The following is a 13,953-nucleotide window of genomic DNA, read 5'->3' on the forward strand; positions in this document are numbered from 1 at the left end:
TTCCTGAATTGGAAAGAAGCTTACATTGCCTTGGCCGAAGGCTTGCAAATGAGGAAAACCTATTTTAATATTATCGTGAATTTCCTTGAAGCGTGTGTACGCTTCTTTCAAAGTCGTCATCATTAATCGTTTTGGATTGCTTGACGCTTTCCATCTTTTTACTGATACATAATCTTTTGACCAGGCATAGCTCGACTTACTTCATCATCTTCAAAATATTGAACTACTATTTCTTTTGTCTCATCTGTTAATGCAGTACTAGACCTAGTATTTTTGGTTGAAAGACAGTTATTCTTCAATTGTTTTGCCTCTTTTACTGTATTTCTATTGGTTTTGAACTCATCAATGGCATCCTGAATAGACCACGAACTTGGCAGCATCGACAAAATCAATAATTTTTCTTTCCTTGTCGTGGCTGCATTCGAGAACCTTTCCTTCATATTTATAATTACCTCATCGTAGTCTGTATTTTCCACATCATCAGGTCCCTAATTTGAAGAGGTTTCTTCGTACAGCTTCGTTTATTTCACGGTATTTTTCTCCGGGTAATAAACGTAGTCCATCTTACTCCATTTAATCAGAGTCACTTTTATCCCAGCTATGCCCTCGTTAAAGCGTTCGATGTTGACCTTTTGGATACACTCATCTTCCGATTGATTTGTTGAAACAGATTTCGCTGATGGTACGGTGGCAAGGCTCTCAGCACTTAATACTTCTGGTAATTCCTCAGTTGTTGTCGATACATCTGGCAATTCCTCAGTTGCTGTCGTTTTCGAACTTCCTGCGCTCTGCTCAACCGATGATATACAGATTGCTCTTTTGTCAACGTTTAGACGGCAGGACGTGCAAATGCGTAAATTTGTATTCAATGTGGACATTGGAGCATAACCAGTCGCTTTCAGTTTATCTATGGTGCTTTCGGTGAGATTTCGTAACTCTTTTGAACACTTTTTCCATCAAACGGCCTACAACAGTTGAGAAAGCGGCTACTCATGTTGTTCGTAATATTTCAATAAACAAAATCACTTTTAAGTTTTTACTGACTAGTTTGGTGTCATTTGCTTGACTGAAGAAAAAATTACTATAAGATCTTTAACAACCTTAGTAGTAGTAATTTTTTGCTTTTTCGTGAGCATTGTCATGGTATGTACCTATCATGCATTTGTTGTTGTTGAAGATACCCGTTTCCTCCCGATCATAAAGTCTATTCTCTAAGAGGTATATTTTTTGCAGGTAAACTATAGACGTACACGTGTATATAAATCTTTGATTTTGCAGCTTTTGTCTTAAAAATAACATTTCTGATATGTTTCTATCAACGTTATTATCAACAGGTTTCAACACTATTAAAAGAATTTTTCGCCAGTCACGTGCAATGAAAATTATGACACTATCAATACTTTTGATCACAACACTGGATCGTGTCTAAGTTTCTTATAGATGCTATGAATAATTAAATCAAAATATCATGAAAACAACTTGTTTAAATCACGTCCCTTAACAATAAAATCTGCATCAAACTGCAATTCTCGAAATAACATACACAGAAAAATTTTTTTTTTTACTAAATGTGAAAATTGTGAAATGTTTGAAATGTCATAACTTTTTTGTTTATTAGTTTACCATCACCAAATTTTTATGGTAGATAGCTAATATAATGGACCGTTTTCCCTAAAAAAATTACGTTCGAAAAAAGATAGGGTTTTGAGATATTTGAGTTTTTGTGACAAAAATGATATTTTTAAAGGCAAAAAAATTGCACATTTTCTTAAGAATCACCATTTAGTTGTCTAACTTTGCTGAAAAAATCATAACAATCGAACATTCCGTTTTTGCTGTGCAGCTTTTTAAATATTTTTGAACCATTTTCACATACACCCTTTTGAAAAGTTAGTCGTGACTCAATATGAAGATTTGATATCGAAAAATGACGATTTAGATGAAATTGAAAAACTGTGCAGAGTTTCAAATATTTTCGAAATGGTCGCTCAGGATCGACTGACATGCCCCCGTGGAATGCCTCTACTGGCGAACGGGTTCGCCGCTCCTGCATCTGCTTCTGTGTTGTATGTCGAATTACTCATTCTGTAGGGTCCCCCCTCCAAACCGTTATCTCCACCCGTCGTACGTAGTCGCTTATGATCCATGGATTGTCTTTGCAAGGGAAGATCCATAAAGTACGTCACGCAAAAATTGGCGATTTTCAACCCCCCCTCCCCCCTTCGTCACACTTTTTGTATTAAAATTCAAAAATTCAAAAAACACTTTTTGTATTAAAATTCAAAAATTTGTGTATGAGTCGTCACGCTGCTCGGAACCCCCCCTCCCCCCTAGGAGCGTGACGTACTTTGTGGATGGCCCCCAAGCAGTGAGGTCCATGCTAGGGTTGACACGGGCGCACTTATATGGCCGTGTTCAGAGCCGATCGCGCAATCGGGAGAATCTCAACCGAGCCTAGTACTCACCAATAAAATTGGTGGACGAGTATTCAACGTATTCGGAGGCCTGCTAGTTTTTTTTTACCGGGACGAAGGCGGCCGTACTGTTAGCCTACTCGCCTTTTTAAGCCGGTGTCACCCTTCCTTACTCAGGGAGTAGAACAGCACGACCGTCAGCCCAATGTCATCGTTTCCAATCCACTATCCAAATTCTGTCCGTTGTCGTAAGCCGTAACCAGTATATCGTAATTAGGACCTAACTGGTATCGATCCTAATGTGCCGGTTGGCACTCCTGTTGATGGGCTGAAGTGCTTTGAAAGCGGCACGGGTCGCTTGTACAGAGCTGCTTATAGACTTGTGTTTTTTTGTAGAGATTCAACAGAGCCCACTGTCAAACCCCCGCCACGTCCCCTAGGCAGATTCCGCTTGGGCTGGCTGGGAACCAGTGAACTGGTACCAGGGCCCGGTCATTTCCCGAGAGAAACGCCGTTTGGTGGTTTTTCATTGGCGCTCGGGAACAAGTCCCGAGCTCACACCTCCATGTCTGTGTGTGTGTGTGTGTGTGTGTGTTTTTTTTTTTTTTTTCTTCCTAAACAATGGAGGGGGAATCTGCTCAACAGACATCCTGGGTTGACCAGGAAGTGCGAGGTTAGGGATCACCGAGGGAGGCAGGACTACATTCCCGACCCGCTAAACCGTTTCCATTGCCGCCAAGCCCATAGTCCCTTCGGTACAACCAGAAAGTAATGCTTCAAAGGGGGGCCAGTGCACAACGCACCCTCGAGGTTAGCTGCGTGTCCTTGCAGCACCGAACATCGTAACTCGCTTTTCTAGAAGAACACCATGGTATCGTGCCAGCGCGTTGCCGGCTTTCCATGTGGCCTTACCACGCCCTATGTCCTCGGAAGGTGGGAAGGGTCGACTTCGCGTCTGCTTCCCTCTGCACGACTGGTATCAAGAATGATGATGCCGCGTGCACCCCAAATTGACCTTTCTGCGATAGGGCCTATTCGCCAGCACACAGAGGGACTTGCCGACGCGAGGCCTACGCCTGCCCCAGCCTTGACGAGGACCCCTTTCCGTCCTCGGGCTCGGAACCCGCCCGGTTGACCGACGCCGCGAAAGCGACGATACCATGTTGTTCTTCGCGCGGCCACTTGTTCGATAAAAGGATCGAGTTCGACCACAGAGCATGACCACCGGTATGACCCATGAAGCCGACTCCGATCCCTTGGACCACCTCTTATTTGCGCCTGAACTAGCCATCCTTGAGTCCACGCGCCACCTTCTGTGTAGCTCCGAGACGATTTGGGCGATAGCCGATAAAACGGCGTTCCAGCCAACTTCATCTTTACACATCCTCCGAACTAGGTTGTCCGGGGTAGTGTCCAGACCACATGTGGCAAGCATGTGTTCCGCCGTTTCCTCTAAACCTGCGCACACCAAACACTCGGGCGAGGCCGAGCAAGCCAGCTGCGTTACCTGCACTTTGATTTTGCAGCACGCTTAAACGCCGGGCACATCGAACCCCCCATGGGGTGCTTGCTGTTCACAGCTTTGCTGGAACAAATCAAACAATTGGGAGGGTTCGTGCAGCATTGTGCCTTATGTCCCTCCAATCCGCAGCGTCGGCAGAGATTGCTTCTGTCAGGGCCTTTGCAGTCCCATTGCTTGTGCCCCGGTTCCAGGCACTTGAAGCAAACTTCGGGTTGCTCGTATATGCGCACAGGGCATACCGACCATCCCACCTTGACGCTTCCTAACTTGACTACCTTGGAGGCGTCCGCTGCAGATAGCCGAACCAATGCTACCTGCGTCCCTGCCGGACCTTTCCGTAGCCGAACGGCTGCGGTGGTCGTCTCCACTTCACACTGTCGCCGCAGTGCCGTGACGAGCTCTTCGACTTCAGTGATCTCGTCCAGGTCTTTAACCCTTAGATTCACCTCCGTCGTGAGTGCCCTCACCTTGACCGTCTCGCCTAGGACCTCCTCCGCCAACTTCTTATAGGCGGCACCCTGTTGCGAGACGCCCCGCTTCAGCTCGAGTATCACCTCGCCCATCCGGGTACGTCTTATTCGACGTACGTCGGCGCCGAGTTCACCGAGCTTGACGTCACTCCTCATCGCCTTCAAAACATCCGAGTACTTAGCCTCGTCCGCCGTGATGACTAGGGCATCGCTCCTGGAGCGATTGGCGCCTACCCTAGACTTCTTGCTACCCTCATTCGCCTGGGCCTTCTTTTCGGCCCTTGACGTCTTCGGTTTCCTCTTGTTCTTGACCAGGGTCCAGGAGGCGTCACCCCCCTCTATTTCCCTGGTCTGGTGCGGCTGAGAACTTTCAGCCTGCCGTAACCCCTTATCACCGTCTTTCCTGAGTGGACGGACCTTTCCAGGTCCTTCCTCCCCCGGTTTTGGAGGTACCTGGCCGGGGTTCAGCTTCCCAGCCCCACTACCCTTGTTCGGGGTAGTAACCCTCCGCGTTTTGGAGCGGCCCACAGGAGCTCATCCCTGGAGACTGTCTCCCGTTTTTGTGTCTGCTCCGTTGAGTAGTCACCCCGACGTACCCGCAAATACTTGAGCCTCAGTCTGGGTAGACTTTGGCACCACCGTCTTAGCTGGCACGCCTTCGGTCGACTCGACCTTGCCCGAGTCCGCGAATCCTTGGGCCTCAGTCTGGGTAGACCTCGACCCGTTTATAGGCGTTGTTGAGTCTGACGTAGTGATCCTTTAAGGAAAACGTGCGGTATTTAGTGTATTTCCTTAAGGCGGCTCTCTTGGCAGTTTTAAGTTCTCTTAATTCCCGAGTGTACCAGGACGGATGAGAGCTATTCTTGTGTACTTTTTTGGGAACATGTCGGTCAATAACGTATGCCAAGATATGCGAGAAAGTCGACGCAGCATTTTCGACAGTATCGGCAAGTATAGCGTCCCAAGGCATATCAGATAGTACGTCGACAATGCTTTGATGATCGGCCTTCTGAAAGTTGTATGATACGGAAGTGGGAAATACATTGAACTCGTTGGCCAGGCTCACCGGAATTCGGACAACTAAAGGAGGGTGATGAGGGACGAGCTTAACCATGGGAGCTGGAGCTGCGGCGATGAACGGGGCGACATCTTGCTTGCTCACAAAACATAAGTCCAAGCAACGTTGATTCTCATTCGCTACATGATTGATTTGAGATAGCATCGCCGTGCTGTAGTCATCGAGAAGATGCAAAGCACCCGAGTGAAATACTGACCGATGTCCACCGGGATAGAGGAAACCATTATGAGACGGTCTCCACGAAACACCGGAAAGATTAAAGTCGCCAATGACAAGAAGCTCATCCGCCGCTGCCATACCCTCGACTACGGTGAAGACGGAACGGCAGTGGGTATCTAAGTAGTCAACGTCACGTGTTCTATCTGGAGGTATGTACACGGCACAAAGGATAATAGCGCTCTTCTTCAATTGGATGGATATCCAGACTTGCTCCAAACATTGCCACGTGGAATTTTCAATTAGCCTTGCCTTCAAACCACGCCGTACAGCAATGATGACACCGCCACCAGTAGATTTCCTACTATTTTCAGGATTTCGGTCACACCGAAACGCTTCGTATTCAGTACCAAACACTTGACTCGAGAGTGTGCGATCATCAAGCCAAGTTTCGATCAGGACAATAACATCGTAGCACTGAGCTGATGTTGCTAGACGATAGCTGTCTACTTCTGAGTTGATACCGCCTACGTTTTGGTAGTAAATCAAGAGATCATCGGTGTCGCGATCGATCGACCTGGTTGATGATACTACCGGAGAACTGCTGGAAGTTAGATCCGAATCAGACAGCGAATGTTCATTGTTGCATAGGTACTTGCCTGGAGTAACGTGCTGGGAGATTTCCAATCCACATCTATACTCAGGGCCAGGACGACTTGGATGAACTCTGGCAGCAGATGGCGCGACTGAGATAGAGGGACTGGAAAAATCTCCCGAGAAGCTTACTGCGGTGCGTCCTGGACACTCTGCAGAGGCGACTGGCCAGCAAGCGACGATGGGCGAATAGGAGGGCGTGGAGATATGCGAGATACATTGTTCACTAGAATACAGTGCAGCTTTAGGAACAGACCCATTTGAATGTTGTTCATACTTGCCGAACACAGGAGTTCGGAAGACCCCATTTCTAGCCCCAAACGCAGGACCAGGACGACTGATGAACGCTGGCGGGAACGGCTCGACTGCGTTGGGGGGATCCGGGGCTTCCTCAATGCTAGCGGCAAGCGTGCGTCCCAGTGATGATACAGAAGAGGCACCAACGGGAGTAACGGGAACCAACGGATTGATGGTCAATGTAGCACACGATAAATCCGGATTGTCTATTGTCTCTATGGGGCTGATACTACCGAGAGCGCTGGAAAACGGAGATTGTTCAGGCAGAGCAGTGTTACCTTCATGTTTATACTTGCCTGCAAAGGGAGTGCGGAAGACCCCTTCACCGTGCTCAAACACAGGACCGGAACGGCTGAAGATCGCTGGCAGGAATGGCTCGACTGTGATGAGTCGACTAGGGGCTTCCTCAGTACTGATGGCAAGCGTGCGTCCCGGTAGTGAAGATGATGTAGGTTCGTTGAAATAAGTTAACCTTCTAGATTTATTCCGGATAAGGGTGTCGTAAACTGGGACGAGCCGGCTTCGGGCGAAATCGTGATGGTTGGAGTATTCAGCAGAGGCAAGAACATGTTTTTTGAGCTGTTGTCTTCGAATTCGCGAAATAAAATTCCTTTGGGCCAGGTTTGAGTGTCAAGAGCTGCTTCTCGAAACTTGGGGTCGATTCCGATTTTGTAGGAAACGAAGCTCAGACGACTAGTGTCGATGCCTCGTTTTTCGTCTTACAAGAGGAATGACTCTAACAGCTTCCTCACACTTTAAACAATCCTTTACTAGCTTTTCAACAGCTTCCAATTTAGCGCTTGGATGGATACGAGAAAGGTAAACCCAAAACAGTTGAATTGGCTCAGGTACGGTTATTACGCTGGCGTCGGTAACTATTTTCGTTCCACCAAGAAGAGGTTTATGCGATCCTATGTCTTCTTGACGACGTCTTTTGGATGGAGGTTGTCGGGTAGAGCCACTTTGTTGTTGAAGGACCGGAGAAGATGCAGCAATGCGTTTGGTACTAGTGAATGTATGTTGGGATGATACGCTTTACCCAGCATTTGCTGTGCCACAACGCTATATTTAAACCTAGATATGTTCTCAGAAAAATCTTGTCTAGAACAGATTTGAAGTAAAGCAAGTTTTTGACGAAAAAAAGAGCGTTTTCTCCCTTTTCTATTTTAATAGCTAATATCTCAAAACTACAACTCCCCAAGCAACCAAAAGTTCAGATTTTACTTAAATTTGTTCCTAACCGAACCAATTGGTTCACTTTTGGTTCACATTGAGTTTCAAGCTCCTTAACCCTTTATAAGGCAGACGAATCTAAACAATAAATTAACAAAAACAACAATAGGACACAATGTTGACATGGTATTAAACTCAAATGTATGTTTGTTATACATTAAACAGTTCAGAAACATAAAAAAATTGGTGGCAATATAGTTGCCACTGCCCGGCAAGCGGGAAAACAGGCAACAAAAATATAAAAAGATTTTTTAAAATTTGGTTTTACGTAGAACCAGTCAAATCAAGATACGTTACATTTTTTGGTGAAGAGTCTGAGTCAGAAAACGCATTATAAGTGAAAAAATTTGTTTCGCGTTTTTTCTCCCAAGGTTCTCCCAAGGGAAGAAACACAATTTCATCAAAAATTCAAAAACCAAATATACCGAAAGGGAAAGCTTTTTTCACGCTAATTACGTAATAATCTAACACAGGAGATTCAAAATAATTGATGCCAACGGGAAAAAATATATCCTTGTTGTTTTTTTTAACGAATTATAACTGAAAATCCTTCTTCCACTCGAAACTTACGATCTGTTCGTAAAAAAAACTGTCTTCAAATTGACATTTCAATTTTTCTATGGCTCAAATTCATCTGGGGTGTTACTAGGAAGCAAATAAAGCCACTACATGTGAAATAATAAGTAGAGCTCTTGTTAATAAATAGAAAAACATATAATTTGTTGGTGGCAATATAGTTGCCACTGCCTTATAAAGGGTTAACGGAACTTCAAAGTTCACTTCTGCGCTCCCACCATACAAAAGGTTACTTAAAATGCGAGCTGATTAAGCCAAAACATCCCATCTTATCCGTACTTTTGGTTGCTTGGGTCGTAGGGACACGAAATTTTGAGGTTATTTTATCTTATGCATCTACTTTCGATGGAAAATAGTAAAAAAATGATTAGTGAAAGTTAAATCCCCATAAGTGAAACGGACAAAATGACATTATTTGTTCAGCTCGACGAGTTGGGTCGATTGGTATATAACATCATGGGTCTCCAAGCCTTCTATAAAAAGTTCCATTTTGGAATGAAATGATATCTGAAACTTGATTATGCATATGTACAACATGTGATAGATTTAGTTCGGAAAAGGTATTGGAGGGTAACCGCCCCTTCGGTGGGGTTTGATCCCACGACCCCAGTTCGCATGACAGGTGCTTTCCCTACTAAGCTACGAAGGACCTCTGTCGTCCACCGCAGCTTAGCGGGTACTGATGAAACCAAATTCCCAGCACCAGGTACCAGCCGATCTCTCGCAATACATTTTCAGAACTAACTCTCTCAAATGTATTTTTGTACACAATGTCAACCAAGTAGGATGAGTATTTAATATTGTCCGGCTCCTACACACTTGCTTCATCAGCAACGGCGCTCAATGAAGTAGGGTTGTGTGAGGTTGTGCCAGTTTGGTCGTCAGATCCCAACACGACCACACAAGCGAAGAGAGATCGCCACTCGAGATCAGTACATTCAAAGTTAATTGCCAATATGCCGGGTATTAAGCCACCCGGAGTGGAAATTAATTACTGTGTCTGAAACTTGATTATGCATATGTACAACATGTGATAGATTTAGTTCGGAAAAGGTATTGGAGGGTAACCGCCCCTTCGGTGGGGTTTGATCCCACGACCCCAGTTCGCATGACAGGTGCTTTCCCTACTAAGCTACGAAGGACCTCCGCCGTCCACCGCAGCTTAGCGGGTACTGATGAAACCAAATTCCCAGCACCAGGTACCAGCCGATCTATCACATGTTGTACATATGCATAATCAAGTTTCAGACATAGTAATTAATTTCCACTCCGGGTGGCTTAATACCCGGCATATAGGCAATTAACTTTGAATGTACTGATGAAATGATAGTCTTTCGGTACAACTAGGTATGTTGTAAGAGAAAGGCAAAAGCCAAAGAATTTGTTACGAAAAGGGGTACTGTCCAAATGGTCCTTCTCCCTGAGAGAAAGGCAAACGCAACAAAGAGAAACACAATCGCGCACAAGCGTAAATGAGAGCAACTAAAATTGCTCCTGCTCTCATTCACGCGGTTCTAATCGGTGGGCGGAGACGTTCAACATGTTAGAATCGTCCATAGCCTTTTGGTGTGCTGCAATTCGACACCCTCCGTGCACCATATTGGCTGGGTTATTGTCGTTATGGCTGACGGAAATATGCGCAGGCGCTGTTTTAGCACTTTCTTCGATTCTAGCGAGATTCTCAGATTCCACGCAGAAGTGTTGCATTCTGATTCGTTGTTTTGAATGGTCAGCAACATGAGCTTGTGAGTGATTTCAATGAAATGTTGAGACGAACATATGGATCGTTATCATGTGTGTGGAATGACGATTTAGAACTAATTATTTTAATAAACAAATATGTGGGGTGCCGGTTACCGGCCTCTAGACTCGATTTTAAATTAAAATGACTTACTTGTTAACTAGATTTAAACTACCCGGATATCAATCAAAATTTTGGAACTTTAAAACTGGACTACCTTTTCTCCACGCAAAATCTAATAGAGCCATCACCATGCAAAAAATGTAAGCTACAGATTCTGTAGTAAACCAATACTGATTTTTAAGATTTAAATATGATAATAAGTATTAAAATATTATTAATTTATACATGCTCAAAATGTATACAGATTTTGCAAGGCTTTTATTGTAGAATTGTATTTAATTGTGTCATCCGCTTGTTGGGTTATAGTTGAACCGTTTGTTTGAGAAACTGCATATGTAACATTTTTGGCCAAAATGAGATTTTTATATATTCTGAATCCTCGTCCAAAAATACGTATTCTGGCAAAAAATACGAAAAAAAAATTTTGTTCAGTAATATATGAAAAAATTTCGTTTGTTTGAGAAACTACATATGTCCCCGTACTTTGAAAAGCTGGAGTACTGCTTACATTTTTTGCACTGAAAGTGCCCCAGGGTGTTGAGTTTTGCCAAAAACTATTGATCTGTATCGAAGAAATCGAAAGGTTCGGTGCCAATTTGTTCAAAAACAGTTTTTTGTTGTTTTCTCGAAATACAGTCCCTTCCCGATTTTGGCAACACGACCGGATTTTAATGTTGCCAAAATGGGGATGTTGCCAAAAACGGGAAAAAAATTTCATACAAAATTTCAATTTTTTTTTGTTTGCCTGATTGAAGCTAAATACTTAGAATATGTACTACAAAGTATGTGGAGTGTGTTTAAGTGATGCATGGCATCATAATTGTCATTTTTGCGATATTATTCATAACTTGGAGATTGTAGCTCAAACAAAAAAAAAAACAAACTCAAGAATGGTAATCAAAACATAATGTAACTAATTAATAATAATAATAATAATATTTGAAATTAACAATAGCGTCGGCCATGTCCTTACAAAAAATTGTAGTACATAACAAAAAAAAACTTTTCTAAAGTAGTCCATTGAAGTGCTGACTTCAATCTGACATCTCATATAAAATTTAGTCCTCCGAAAATGCTTGTTTTTATCATAATTCTCTATATAAATCAAATAGCGATCTGACGGATACAAGATGACTAAATGTGCTACAAATTTCGGATTCATATATAATGGATTTTTATGGAGGCAAACTTTCTTGTGGTCGGTGTGATTAAGGGTAAAGTTCTGTGCACAATTTTCGCTGACATTATGGAAAAAACGAACGCAAGGCATAAGACCTTCCATTGTTTTAGAAAATGGTAACGGAAATCTCCATTCTGCACATTGGTCAAGCGTATCCAATGTAGTGTGAGTATGGATTAACTACACTCGACTCACTAAAACCAAATCCCTTTGCACTAGTCGGTCTCCTAGCACTCAACCCATATTTCAGGCGGCAATGACTGATCCATGCGCACTATGTGCACCTCGCACTATGAGTGATAGTGTGGCCAATTGGAAGCTGGAAGACCATTTGCGGCATGCCACCTCTGACACTTGATAGCAGTCAACCTACTGGTGCTCGCTGCAGCTTATCGCACTCCAGTTCTCCATGCTAGTGCTTAACACGTTGAAGACGAAGTAGGCTCAAGAGAAGACAGCGGCTATTCGACAAAAACAAGGTGGTTGAAGGATTCGTGTACTTGGGCTCATTTGACCTCTGATAACGATATCAGCAGACAAATTCGGAGACGCAACATTGCAGGAAAGCGTACGTACGAGATCTGGACAATGCTTGTGGAGGACCAACGAGCACTTGGAGTAAAAATGGATCTCTACAACGATCCGACAGGCAAAATAAGGCGAGGTGTGCAGCGATCAAGGTAGATCGATCAGGTGGAAGACGATTTACGGACCCTCCGTAGACTGCGTGACTAGTAACGTACAGCAGTAGACGGAGACGACTGTTATGTACCGTAGAGGCCACTCACTCCGGCTTTAGGCTAAATAAATAATAATAAAACCACATGTGACGCATCACTCGCCTATCGAAGCAGCTAGAATTACACCAGCGATCTCATGGGAACTTCACAGGAGGTACCCCACTTCTGATATTTCGCCATCACAAACAAAACACACGAGAGCAGGCATTGGAAGTGTGAGTGAGCATTGTGAGCATTGATCTTTTGCAATCTATGCTACATCCATAACCAATAAGTGAACTGCCTCATTCATATGGATATCAAACAATTAGTAGGAGCCATCGTTGCTATGATAAACAATAAGCAACACCGTCTAACAAGAAAAGCCGTGGTGAGGTATCCATGTAAGCAACGATTTTTGCATTCGTACTCCGCTTGCTCTAGTACAATGAAACCAAACAATCAAACCCCATCATGCGTTCTCCTTTTTTCGCCCTTCTTTTAAGGTGATAAGATAGTCGAGAGAAGTATCAACGCCTCCCATTCAGTGTACTAGAGTTCCAGACTCATGGAGGTCTTCATTTTTAGAATGCTTGAATGACTTCTTCTATCAGCGCACCGGAACGAAGCTCATTGTTGTGTTACCAAGTGATTCGCTTCACTCAATCAGCTTCCATTGGTGAGCGTTGAAGATCAATAAACGATGAATCATCGAACATTCAATTTCAAAGATCTTAGGAAGCTCATAACTTGCCCCCCGAACGAGCATCAAGTAGGCTTAGATTAACCCGATTTTTTCTCATGATCTGATTTAAGTCAATGCCTGCTCGAGAGCCTTACGGTTACATGTTACCATTAGTATTGAACTGTTGGTAAACATGCTGGAATCAAAAGGCTCGTTATGCAATTAATGGCTAGACATCGCATTTAGAAAATAGAATGTGCCAACCTTCTTCTTCTTCTTCTTATTGGCATTACATCCCCACACTGGGACAGAGCCGCCTCGCAGCTTAGTGTTCATTAAGCACTTCCACAGTTATTAACTGCGAGGTTTCTAAGCCAGGTTACCATTTTTGCATTCGTATAACATGAGGCTAACACGATGATACTTTTATGCCCAGGGAAGTCGAGACAATTTCCAATCCCGAAAATTGCCTAGACCGGCACCGGGAATCGAACCCAGCCACCCTCAGCATGGTCTTGCTTTGTAGCCGCGCGTCTTACCGCACGGCTAAGGAGGGCCCCAATGTGCCAACCACTAGCAATTAAACCTACGGGGGTTGCTTGTTACTGGATCACTCATGCAGTATCGGTTGCATTGTGATGTAAACAGCGGGCTTCGCTTTATAGGTGTTGTACTATGTACAACGGTGTTAGTCAGCTTATCGACGACAAAATCAGTGAGATGCCAAAAATACGACATTCTACGGTGGGCTGGTTAGATAGGGGTAGTGTGAATAGGGACATGGAAAACGTGAATAAAAGATCAGAAAAGTTTCAATAGACATTGTTTGCAATGAGCGGTAATACGAGTGGTGGTTCATTAATTCAGTGAAAGTGCCCACTATTCGTACAGAGCCCATAGTACGCATATAAGCCTTAATAACATTAGCTTTTAGTTTTGTTTATCCTATTACATAATTATAAAAAGGTTTTAGCTCTAAAAAGTAATAAAAAAAAATTTCGAGGTTGTTGCCAAAAACGGGTGTTGCCAAAATCGGGGGTAGACAAAAACGGGTGTTGCCAAAATCGGGATGGGACTGTAGTGTAAAATGGACTTATGCAGTTTC

This window comes from Armigeres subalbatus, unplaced genomic scaffold (assembly GCF_024139115.2).
Source record: "Armigeres subalbatus isolate Guangzhou_Male unplaced genomic scaffold, GZ_Asu_2 Contig1411, whole genome shotgun sequence".
In the NCBI taxonomy this organism is placed as follows: Eukaryota; Metazoa; Arthropoda; class Insecta; order Diptera; family Culicidae; genus Armigeres; species Armigeres subalbatus.